This window comes from Glycine max, chromosome 7, assembly GCF_000004515.6.
Source record: "Glycine max cultivar Williams 82 chromosome 7, Glycine_max_v4.0, whole genome shotgun sequence".
Lineage (NCBI taxonomy): Eukaryota > Viridiplantae > Streptophyta > Magnoliopsida > Fabales > Fabaceae > Glycine > Glycine max.
The window spans coordinates 29290542-29304188 of NC_038243.2; positions in this window are offsets into that span (position 1 = coordinate 29290542).

The following is a 13647-nucleotide window of genomic DNA, read 5'->3' on the forward strand; positions in this document are numbered from 1 at the left end:
TTAAGGGAATTTGTAACTTGAATAGAAAGTGAAATAGAATTTTAATTGGGGAAATAGTTTGTAATATCTTAATTCAACCCCCCCCCCCTTCTTAAGATATCTGAGGCCACTTGTCTAACAAGTGGTATCAAAACTTCATTCTTGTATAAAGTTTAGAAGCTTCAAGAAAAATGGCCTCAGCAAACTCCTTATTTCCAGAAGGAAATTCTATCAATAGACCTCCAATCTTTAATGGAGAGGGTTACCACTACTGGAAAACCCGAATGCAAATTTTTATTGAGGCAATAAGTATTTGGGAAGCCATAGAAATAGGGCCTTATATACCCACCACAGTAGAAAGAATTACAATAGATGGTAGCACATCAAGTGAAAGCATAACAATAGAAAAACCTAGAGATAGATGGTCTGAAGAGGATAGAAGACGAGTACAATACAATTTAAAAGCCAAAAACATAATAACATCTGCCCTAGGTATGGATGAATATTTCAGGGTTTCAAATTGTAAGAGTGCTAAGGAAATGTGGGACACTCTACAATTAACACATGAAGGAACTACAGATGTTAAAAGATCTAGGATAAACACACTAACCCATGAGTATGAACTATTTAGGAGGAATGCAAATGAAAGCATTCAAGACATGCAAAAGAGATTTACACATATAGTAAATCATCTTGCAGCCTTAGGTAAAGAATTTCAAAATGAAGATCTCATAAACAAAGTGCTAAGATGTTTAAGCAGAGAATGGCAACCTAAAGTAACAGCCATTACTGAATCAAGAGATTTATCTAACATGTCTCTTGCCACTCTATTTGGAAAGTTACAGGAACACGAAATGGAATTATTGAGATTATGCCAACATGAAGAAAATGACAAGAAAAAGAAGGGAATTGCTCTTAAAGCCTCATCTTCCATCCAAGAAGAAAGTGATAAGGAAAATGATCTAGATGAAGATGATGATCTAAGCCTTTTTGTAAAAAGATTCAACAAGTTTCTTAAAGTAAGAGGAAATCAAAGGCGACCCAATTTTAAATCTAAAAGAAGGACAGAAACTTCATCCTCTACTCCAAAGTGCTTTGAGTGCAATCAACCTGGACATCTGAGGGTTGATTGTCCCATCTTCAAGAAAAAGATGGAGAAGTCTGAAAAGAAAAATCTTAGTGAAAAGAAATTGAAGAAAGCATACATCACATGGGATGAAAACGATATGGAATCTTCTGAAGATTCAGAAAATGAAGAGATAAACCTCTGCCTTATGGCTAAAAGTTATGAAAGTGATGAAGAGGTAACATCTTCAAATAACCTATCTATTTCTTTTGATGAATTACAGATGCATTTGCTGATTTGCATAAAGAGTCAATTAAACTTGAAAAATTAGTTTCATCTTCTAAGAAAACAATTTCAAATTTAGAAAATGAAATTTCAAAATTAAACAAAGAATTAGATCATCTTAGAAATGAAGTCTCAATTTCTAAATCAAATGAAAAAGTTCATATCTCTACTATTTCTGACAAGAAAATATCATATTCTTGTAGTTGTTGTGAAAAATATGAAAAATAAATTAAAGAGTTGAAAAATTCACTTGCAAAATTTTCATATAGTAAAAATAATTTAGATGTCATATTAGGAAAACAAAGATATGTCTCCAATAAGGCTGGACTAGGATATAAATCTGAAAAACAACAAAAATTTCATAAAAATTTCTCCACTTCCACACAACAATATAATTCTAGTTCTATTACTTGTTTTTACTGTGGAAGAAAAGGACATGGCATATCTACTTGCTACTTTAGGAAAAACTACAGCAACATTAAAATGATATGGGTCCCAAAAGGATCCTCAGTTTACACTAACACACAAGGACCCAATAAAATTTGGGTACCTAAGTCAAAAACTTGATTATGTAGGTGTCTTTGAGAAAGGAGTGGTACATAGATAGCGGATGTTCAAAACATATGACTGGAGATGCATCAAAGTTTACACATATCTCTCCAAAGAAAAGCGGGCATGTAACATATGGTGACAACAACAAAGGTAGAATCCTTGGAGTTGGTAAAATAGGTACAAATTCTTCAAACTCCATTGAAAATGTTCTACTTGTTGAAGGTCTTAAGCACAACCTGCTTAGAGTTAGTCAATTATGTGACAAAGGCTATCTAGAACCATGAGTTTTGGAGGAAATTACTATGCCCTTGTTATAGTTGATGATTTCTCTAGATATACTTGGACATTATTTATTACTCATAAAAGTGATGCATTCCAAGCATTTAGAAAACTTGCTAAAGTTATACAAAACAAGAAAAATCTTAAGATTGCATCCATTAGAAGTGATCATGGGGGTGAGTTTGAAAACAAAGATTTTGAATCATTTTGTGAAGAACATGGTATTGACATAATTTTTCTGCACCTAGAACCCCTCAACAAAATGGAGTTGCTAAGAGGAAAAATAGGTCATTGGAAGAAATTGCTAGAACTTTATTAAATGATACTTTTCTTCCAAAATATTTTTGGGCTGAAGCGGTCAATACTGCATGTTATATCATGAATAGGGCCTTAATAAGACCCATTTTAAAGAAAACCCCATATGAGTTATATAATGGTAGAAAACCCAACATTTCACATCTACATTTTTTGGTTGCAAATGTTTTGTGCTTAATAATGGTAAAGATAATCTAGGAAAATTTGATGCAAAATCTGATGAAGGCATCTTTCTTGGATATTCATTACAAAGCAAAGCATATAGGATACATAATAAAAGAACTATGAATATTGAGGAATCCATTCATTTTACTTTTGATGAATCTAATGCTATCTTGTCAAGAAAGAATATGCTAGATGATATTGCAGAATCTTTAGAACAAATGCATATTCATGGACAAGATTCTAAAGGAAATGGTAAAGGAAGCAATGAAGATCCTCCAGAAGAAGTCAAATCCAATGATGAACTTCCAAAAGAATGGAAAGCTTCAAAAGATCATCCCCTTGACAACATTATTGGTGATATCTCAAAAGAGGTAACAACTAGACATTCTCTTAAAGATTTATGCAATAATATGGCTTTTGTATCTATGATTGAACCAAAAAATATAAAAGAAGCCATAGTAGATGATAACTGGATTATTGCCATGCAAGAAGAACTGAATCAATTTGAAAGAAACAATGTGTGGGGACTTGTAGAGAAACCTAAAAATTATCCCATCATATGAACAAAGTGGGTATTTAGAAATAAGTTAGATGAAAATGGAATAATCATTAGAAATAAGGCTAGATTAGTTGCAAAAGGATATGATCAAGAAGAAGGTATAGATTATGAGGAAACATATGCTTCAGTTGCTAGATTAGAAGCCATTAGAATGCTCTTAGCATATGAATCCATAATGAACTTTTAGCTTTATCAAATGGATGTTAAAAGTGCTTTCCTAAATGGCTTAATTCAAGAAGAAGTATAAGTTGAACAACCACCAGGTTTTGAAATATTGGATAAGCCAAATCATGTTTATAAATTGAAAAAGGCTTTATATGGCTTGAAACAAGCCCCTAGGGCTTGGTACGAGCGTCTAAGTAAGTTCCTTTTAGAAAAGGACTTTTCTAGATGAAAAGTGGATACTACTCTTTTTATAAAGAGAAAATCACATGATATTTTATTAGTTCAAATTTATGTTGATGACATTATTTTTGGATCCACTAACGAATTGTTGTGCAAGAAATTCTCCCATGACATGAAAAGTGAGTTTGAAATGTCAATGATGGGAGAACTTAACTTCTTTCTTGGATTACAAATTAAACAAACTAAGGATGGTATCTTTGTCAATCAATCCAAGTGTTGCAAAGAGTTAATCCACAAATTCAACATGGAAAATGCTAAGCACATGGCTACACCAATGAGCACTGCTTGCTATCTAGATAAAGATGAAACCGGTCAGTCAATAGATGTTAAGCAATATCAAGGTATGATCGGATCACTTCTTTATTTATCTGCTAGCAGGCCTGATATAATGTTTAGTGTGTGTATGTGTGCTAGATTTCAATCAAATCCTAAACAATCACATCTTAGTGCTGTTAAAAGAATCATTAGATATTTGGTAGGCACTACAAACATAGGTTTATGGTATCCTAGAAATTCCACAGGCACCTTAATTGGATATTCTGATTCAGACTTTGCCGGTTCTAAAACAGATAGAAAGAGCACTAGTGGAACTTGTCAATTCATTGGATCTGCTCTAGTTTCTTGGCACAGTAAGAAACAAAATAGTCTTGCTTTATCCACTGCAGAAGCGGAATATATTTCTGCCGGCAATTGTTGTGCTCAAATCTTATGGATGAAGCAACAACTTTCTGATTATGGAATTCTTCTTGACCATATACCTATTAGATGTGATAATACAAGTGCAATTAATCTCTCCAAGAATCCAGTTCAACACTCTAGAACTAAACATATAGAAATTAGGCACCATTTTCTTAGAGATCATGTCCTAAAGGGAGATTGTGTATTAGAGTTTGTTGATACTAAGAACCAACTTGCTGATATTTTCACAAAACCTCTCCCCAAAGAAGCATTCTTCTCTATTAGAAGAGAATTAGGCCTCTTAGATGTTAGTGATTTAGAAAAATAAGGATTGATTGATTAATTTACTCTTATGATTGATTGTTTATATGTTACTTTGATTGATTTTGTTTAAATTCTTGTTATTATGATAGAATTTATGAATTCTTGTATGTTTTATAGTTGAATGATTGAATTAAGTGCATTAGTAGTGATGATTAATCATATTAGATGTGTTTAGCATATACATAGGTATTTTTTTTAAGAAACTAGCCCAGTTTATGCTCTGGTAATCGATTACACAAGAACAGGCAACCTGTAATCGATTACAACATCCTGTAATCGATTACTAGAAGGCTTATTACTCCTGTAATCGATTACCAAGCCTTGTAATCGATTACAACTCATCCTCGTCTATAAATACTCACGAAACCAGCGTTGCTGCGCAGCCAAGGTTCTCCCTCACGCCTCCTCCATCCCTAAATCTTCCAACCTTCATATCTTACTCAAATCTTCACCAAATCACGTCCCGTGAAGCCCAATCTTCCTCTTTTTCACTCCTCTTTCACTTCCACCAATTGAAATCCACTTAAACTTCATCAAATGGCAGAACCATCGAAGAAGAGAAAGGGATCATCCTCCACCGCCGCTGCTGCTGCCCACCGCCGCCACGGACCATCCGAAGCACCCACAACACCTATTCATCCCTCTTTATCATCTCCAAGATCATCCACATTGTTTTCATCCAATGATCAGCGTCTACGGTACCTTTCACAATTTTCTTCTAGGATCATCTTAGACCCTAAGTACCTAAACGTAGATTTCTTTAATGATGAAATGTTTGATTGCTATCATGTGTTTCAAAATTCTAGCCTTGTTGATTTCATGTCATTAAAATTGCCACATTATCCTGAACTTGTAAAGGTCTTCTACTGCAATTTAAAAATTTAGGATGGCATTATTTCCTCTGAGGTGCATGGTATTCCTATGATCATTGATCAGTCGTTATTCTTTTCTTTAACTCATATACCCAGTCAAGGTGCACCTTTTGAGGGCACCATTGTTGATGACTGGAAATTTGATTATTCTAGTCATGATGCTCGCCGTATGGTCTGCAATGACCAGGCTGAAATGACCGGTAGATTGCTGGTCGGGTCATTAACATTTGATAATCGCATCATGCACTATATAATTGTTAGAATTTTGCTTCCTCGGTCTTCAAATTTAGCACAAGCCTCTGAGGAGTATTTGATTCTGATGTGGGCTTTCCTTACCGGTCATCAGATCGACTGGGCCCACTTGGTTTGATACCGAATGCTTAAGGCATTACGGGCCAATGCACCTCTCCCTTACCCTCAGTTGATAACCTTGTTTCTGCGTCATTTTCAAATTCCGCTTGATGATGAACCATTTGTTCAAGTCAAGCATTCCTTTGCAATTGGTGCTGGTGCAGTGACTTCCTTTGGTTACCGTAAGGATCAGAATAGTCAATGGCTGAAGAAAGACGCACTCCCTCCTCAAGATGAGCGTACTCCTTCACCTCCTCCCCAGCGAGCTGACTCAGCACTCATGAATGAAGTCCTTTCCGAATTACGGGGTCTTCGTTCTTATTTTGATGAACGTTTTGACTCATTGGATACACGTTTTGCCGGCATGGATATTCGCCTCACACAGCTTGAAGAGGATGTGGGTTACATTCGTCAGAGTTTCGATCTTCCACCACCACCTCCACCTTCTTAGAATTTAGTTTCTAATTCTATGTTTCTTATAAGTCGTGTATTTTGGCTATGCTACTTAGATTATTATGTTCAGTACTTTATTTATCTTGTAGTATTTGGATTTCAGACTTTTGTGCTTTGATACTATGTGGTTGTTGGTTTTTTAAATTGTTTGGATTCTGGTTTGGTTGTGTCTTATTTGTGTGTTTGATTGGTTATGCTTTATACTTTGGTATTGATCTGTTTCCACTTCATTATATATCTGGTTTGATTCCCAAGTTCTTTGGCTTTTTGATGTTGCCAAAGGGGGAGAAAAATGGGGTGTAGAAAGGTTTGGAAAAAGCTTAGAAATCAAGTGATCATCAATTCCAAAACATAGGGGGAGTGAACGCAAATTTTATATATATACATTGCTTGCTTGAATCTTGATTTCAGGACTTATATTGTCATCATCAAAAAGGGGGAGATTGTAGAAGCAAATGCCTTTGGTGTTTTTGATGATGATCATGATGATTTGATGCAGATGATGCAAATGGGCTTTTCAAGCTTAAATTCAAGACAATGATTCAAGAATACAAGCCACAACATCAAGATGATCACTAGTATTTTAGGAAGGGAATTCCTATTTGATATAGCAAAAGGTTTGGCCAAGTAATTTTAGTTAAACAGTGTTTTTCAAGAGATTTACTCTCTGGTAATCGATTACCAGAGGATGTAATCGATTACCAGTGGCCAAAAATGCTCTACAACAGCTACAAAATATTTGAATTCAAATTTTAGACTGTGTAATCGATTACACAATATTGATAATCGATTACCAGCAGTTAATAAACGTTTTAATTCAAATTTTAAAAGCTGTAATCGATTACACAAATCATGTAATCGATTACCAGACAAGATTTTCAGAAAAATGTTTCTAAGAGTCACAACTTCTCAAAAGGTTTTTTCATGACCACCAATGGTCTATATATATGTGACTTAGAACGTGAATTTGTTGAGAGTTTTTTAGAACAGCAAGTGTTTATTCTCTCAAAGAGCAAAGTCGTTTTATCCTCTTTAGAATTCCTTGGCCAATTCAATTGCAATTCATTAAGGAATCATTTGAGTGCTAAGATTGTAAAATCTATCTCTTTCAAGAGAGATTCATTCTTCTTCTCTTTCTAATTCTCTAAGGGATTAAGAGACCGAGGGTCTCTTATTGTAAAATAATTCTAAACACAAAGGAAGGATTGTCCTTGTGTGTTTAGAACTTGTAAAAGGATTTTACAAGATAGTGGAACTCTCAAGCGGGTTGCTTGGGGACTGGACGTAGGCACAAGGGTGTGGCCGAACCAGTATAAATCCGAGTTTGCACTTTCTCTTCCCTTAAACTCTTTTATTTATTATTGTTTTATATTTATATTCAGATTGTTCTATTAGAATCAATATTTAAGAAGTTCATTATTAGGGGAATTTATAACTTGAATAGAAAGTGAAATAGAATTTTAATTGGGGAAATAGTTTGTAATATCTTAATTCAACCCCCCCTTCTTAAGATATCTGAGGCCACTTGTCTAACACACGTTCCTCTAATGAAGGTGAGGAAGCAAAAGGGGAAGAATCTAGTGATGAAATCTACCCCTAAGAAGAATGACAACCTTTAATGGTTAAGGAAGAGTGTAAGAAGGTAAGTGTCTCCTCCAAGAGGTTAGCTAAGAAGGAAAGAAATTTTGAAATAAAGACAAATATTAAAGAAATTTCACCTCTTAGACAACCTCCGCATTTTCTCCTTTGTAAAAAGACACTTGTTAGCATTGCCACACCTCTTAGGCTTGAGTTTATTCCTCAAGTAAAGGAGTTGCTGGATGAGGGTTTGGTTCACAAGAGCTTAAATCCTTGTGCTTTGTTGGTGCCCAAAATAGGTATTATTAGGCACCAAATCCCTAAAATACGTGGTATGATGAATGTTTTGAGTGGTGCAACCCTCTTTTGTAAAATCACTCGTGCACCCAACATCTTCATGATTTGTGTACATAGGGACTCATTAGGTAGGTTTGTTCTTATTTTTAGTTTCAATACAAACTTAGGTACTCATATGGGACACCTTAGGTTTGTCATACTTTTTGGTAGGAATAATCAACATGAAAATACAGAAAAATGTATGTTTTATTGCATTACTTTTCTTAATTTTTTAAATAGTGATCAAGGGGTTTCCATGAACCCTAAGAGAATAAAGGTTATTCCTGAGTGGCCCACTCCACCAAGTATAAAGAAAATTTGGGGCTTCCATGACTTAACAAACTTTTACAAAAGGTTTGTCCCATATTTTTCTATACATGTAGCACCACTCATTGAGTTGGTGAGGAACCATGTTCCTTCATGGAAAGATGCCCAGGAAATGGGTTTTCAGACCTTACCTTACTTCAACATACCAAACACCACTAATATATATGTTTTTGTTCTTTTTATAGGTGTTGAGGAAAAGAGCCCAGAGTTTCAAGAACCTCAGGATTTGAGGTCAAATCCTTTTCAAGGGGGAGGGAATGATGCAATCCTACCTTGCAAGGGCATTGGATAGAAGACTTCAAGTAGATTGGGCTAGAGATGCAAGAGAAGGCCCTAGGGTTCTCATGAGCCTTAGGGTAGATTTCGGGTCCATGGGCTAAGTGTGAGCCCGCTTATCTTTGTACATATTAGATTAAGGTTTCATTATTTTTGGGCCTTGTATTTAGGGCTTCAGAATGTAGGTAGGGTACCCTAGAAATGTAGGATTTTTCAGCCCTTGTATTTTAGGGCACCTAGACTAGTTTTTGTATTAGGGGTAGTTTTGTAATTTCACATGCATTAAGTGAATATTTGATGTGTGTGTTGAGAAATAAATTTAATTGAATTGGGAGAAGCCGAATCCAATTAAATTTTAGAGGGGGAGGTGAGCATTTTCTTGCTACACCCCATTGCCACATCATATAGTCACACTTTGTGCATGTCCTTCATGCTTTACATGCCTCATGACACCTAAGCACATTTAGTGGAGAATCTTGGACTTGATCTTGCATTAGTGGGCTGAACCATAGCTAAAATTCACTAATCATAATTAGTGAAACTTTGGCTCCACAAATTCAATTTCAAATTCAAGTGAAATTTGAATAGAAATTCTATTTTCCCTCCAATTTTGTGTGACACTTAGGCTATAAATAGAGGTCATGTGTGTGCATTTTTTGGAACTTTGATCATTTGAAAATTAAACTTCAGACTTCAGAGCTCTTTTGGATCACAAAATTTTGTGCTCTTCTCTTCCTCTCCCTTCATTCATCTCCTTCTTCCTCCAAGCTCTTATCCATGGCCTCCTATGGTGGTGAGCTTCTTCTAGACTCATCTTCTCCTTGAAGTGGCATCTCCTCTCTCTCTTCCTTCTCCATTCCACTGCCATTCTTCTTCCAAGAAGCAAAGGAATCCATTGATGGAGAAGATCCTAGGGCTGCAAGCTCCAATGGAGCTTACATCAGCCTAGGTACCCCAACAGGTACAGGATGCTTCATCTGAGACCACCATTCCAGAGCCATTCACTCTTCATCATGAGGTAGGTGAAGAACAGGTGAGACCAGAGACTGCTGCTACTCCTGAGAGATCACTTGAGGGCACATCATAGCCTCCTACTTGTTAGTGCTTAGCTTTACTTAGTTTTAAAAGATTGGCTAAAATTTTGTTAAAACATAAGCACTTAGACAATGAAGGAAAGCTGGAGTTGCTGCACATGATGTCTAACATTATGTCATGGAATCAGATCGGGCTGCACAATGCACAAGGCAAGATAAAATGTCAAATGAAGAATTGAAGCTGCAGGATCCACGATGTCGGATACAATGTCCAGGACATCCTGCCCGAAAATACTGGACACATAAATCTGTTATATCTTTAACAGATTAATGTGCAGTCAGCAACAGATTAGGAGCTCTATCTTTAGGAACGAATTAAAAGATAATTAAAGATCAAATTACAAACTTGAATAGTTTCGTTCAGGGATTAGAGATTGAAGATAAAAACTAAAAGATAAAAATTTATCTTTTAGATCTTTAAGTGCAGATTTTTCAGGAGAATGATAGAGCTTATCCAGCGCAAGGTGTTGCAGCCCAGATACGCACACTGCTATATAAACATGAAGGTTGCACGGGTTTTACATCAAGTCAGAGATTGAAGAGTTATTTTGTGAGTTTTGTGACTTGAGTGTTTTGTGAGCCACCTTGATGCTACCCTAACATCAAGTGTTGGACCTGAGTGTGTAGAGTTGATCTCTTTTGTTCAGAGAGCAATCTCTGGTGTGTCTTTGATTTGTTTGTAAACACGGGTGAGTGATTGAGAGGGAGTGAGAGGGGTTCTCATATCTAAGAGTGGCTCTTAGGTAGAAGTTGCATGGGTAGTGGTTAGGTGAGAAGGTTGTATACAGTGGCTATTAGATCTTCGAACTAATACTATTTTAGTGGATTTCCTCCCTGGCTTGGTAGCCCCCAGATGTAGGTGACGTTGCACCGAACTGGGTTAACAATTCTCTTGTGTTATTTACTTGTTTAATCTGTTCATACTGTCATATATAATCTGCATGCTCTGAAGCGCGATGTCATGACATCCTGTACGACATCTGTCCTCAGTATCAGAATTTCAATTGGTATCAGAGCGGGCACTCTAAATCACTGAGTGAGATCTAGGGAGATAAATTCTGATGAACATGGAGAAAGAAGGAGGACCAGTGAACAGACCACCAATTCTGGATGGAACCAACTATGAATACTGGAAAGCAAGGATGGCGACCTTCCTCAAATCACTGGATAGCAGAACCTGGAAAGCTGTCATCAAAGGCTGGGAACATCCCAAGATGCTGGACACAGAAGGAAAGCCCACTGATGAATTGAAGCCAGAAGAAGACTGGACAAAAGAAGAAGACGAATTGGCACTTGGAAACTCCAAAGCCTTGAATGCCCTATTCAATGGAGTTGACAAGAATATCTTCAGATTGATCAACACATGCACAGTTGCCAAGGATGCATGGGAGATTCTGAAAACCACTCATGAAGGAACCTCCAAAGTGAAGATGTCCAGATTGCAACTATTGGCTACAAAATTCGAAAATCTGAAGATGAAGGAGGAAGAATGCATTCATGACTTCCACATGAACATTCTTGAAATTGCCAATGCTTGCACTGCCTTGGGAGAAAGGATGACAGATGAAAAGCTGGTGAGAAAGATCCTCAGATCGTTGCCTAAGAGATTTGACATGAAAGTCACTGCAATAGAGGAGGCCCAAGACATTTGCAACATGAGAGTAGATGAACTCATTGGTTCCCTTCAAACCTTTGAGCTAGGACTCTCGGATAGGACTGAAAAGAAGAGCAAGAACCTGGCGTTCGTGTCCAATGATGAAGGAGAAGAAGATGAGTATGACCTGGATACTGATGAAGGTCTGACTAACGCAGTTGTGCTCCTTGGAAAACAGTTCAACAAAGTACTGAACAGAATGGACAGGAGGCAGAAACCACATGTCCGGAACATCCCTTTCGACATCAGGAAAGGTAGTGAATACCAGAAGAAGTCAGATGAAAAGTCCAGTCACAGCAAAGGAATTCAATGCCATGGGTGTGAAGGCTATGGACACATCAAAGCTGAATGTCCCACCCATCTCAAGAAGTAGAGGAAAGGACTTTCTGTATGTTGGTCTGATGATACAGAGAGTGAACAAGAAAATGATTCTGACAGAGATGTGAATGCACTCACTGGGAGATTTGAATCTGATGAAGATTCAAGTGATATTGATATTGAAATCACTTTTGATGAGCTTGCTATATCCTATAGAGAACTATGCATCAAAAGTGAGAAGATTCTTCAGCAAGAAGCACAACTGAAGAAGGTCATTGCAAATCTGGAGGCTGAGAAGGAGGCACATGAAGAGGAGATCTCTGAACTTAAAGGAGAAATTGGTTTTGTGAACTCTAAACTGGAAAACATGACAAAATCAATAAAGATGCTGAATAAAGGCTCAGATATGCTTGATGAGGTGCTACAGCTTGGGAAGAATGTTGGAAACCAGAGAGGACTTGGATTTAATCATAAATCTGCTGGCAGAACAACCATGACAGAATTTGTTCCAGCCAAAAACAGCACTGGAGCCACGATGTCACAACATCGGTCTCGACATCATGGAACGCAGCAGAAAAAGAGCAAAAGAAAGAAGTGGAGGTGTCACTACTGTGGCAAGTATGGTCACATAAAGCCCTTTTGCTATCATCTACATGGCCATCCACATCATGGAACTCAAAGTAGCAGCAGCGGAAGGAAGATGATGTGGGTTCCAAAACACAAGATTGTTAGTCTTGTTGTTCATACTTCACTTAGAGCATCAGCTAAGGAAGATTGGTACCTAGATAGCGGCTGTTCCAGACACATGACAGGAGTTAAAGAATTCCTGGTGAACATTGAACCCTGCTCCACTAGCTATGTGACATTTGGAGATGGCTCTAAAGGAAAGATCACTGGAATGGGAAAGCTAGTCCATGATGGACTTCCTAGTCTGAACAAAGTACTGCTGGTGAAGGGACTGACTGCAAACTTGATCAGCATCAGTCAGTTGTGTGATGAAGGATTCAATGTAAACTTCACAAAGTCAGAATGCTTGGTGACAAATGAGAAGAGTGAAGTTCTAATGAAGGGCAGCAGATCAAAGGACAACTGTTACCTATGGACACCTCAAGAAACCAGTTACTCCTCCACATGTCTATCCTCCAAAGAAGATGAAGTCAAAATATGGCATCAAAGATTTGGACATCTGCACTTAAGAGGCATGAAGAAAATCATTGACAAAGGTGCTGTTAGAGGCATTCCCAATCTGAAAATAGAAGAAGGCAGAATCTGTGGTGAATGTCAGATTGGAAAGCAAGTCAAGATGTCCCACCAGAAGGTTCAACATCAGACCACTTCCAGGGTGCTGGAACTACTTCACATGGACTTGATGGGGCCTATGCAAGTTGAAAGCCTTGGAGGAAAGAGGTATGCCTATGTTGTTGTGGATGATTTCTCCAGATTTACCTGGGTCAACTTTATCAGAGAGAAATCAGACACCTTTGAAGTATTCAAAGAGTTGAGTCTAAGACTTCAAAGAGAAAAAGACTGTGTCATCAAGAGAATTAGGAGTGACCATGGCAGAGAGTTTGAAAACAGCAAGTTTACTGAATTCTGCACATCTGAAGGCATCACTCATGAGTTCTCTGCAGCCATCACACCACAACAAAATGGCATAGTTGAAAGGAAAAACAGGACTTTGCAAGAAGCTGCTAGGGTCATGCTTCATGCCAAAGAACTTCCCTATAATCTCCGGGCTGAAGCCATGAACACAGCATGCTATATCCACAACAGAGTCACAC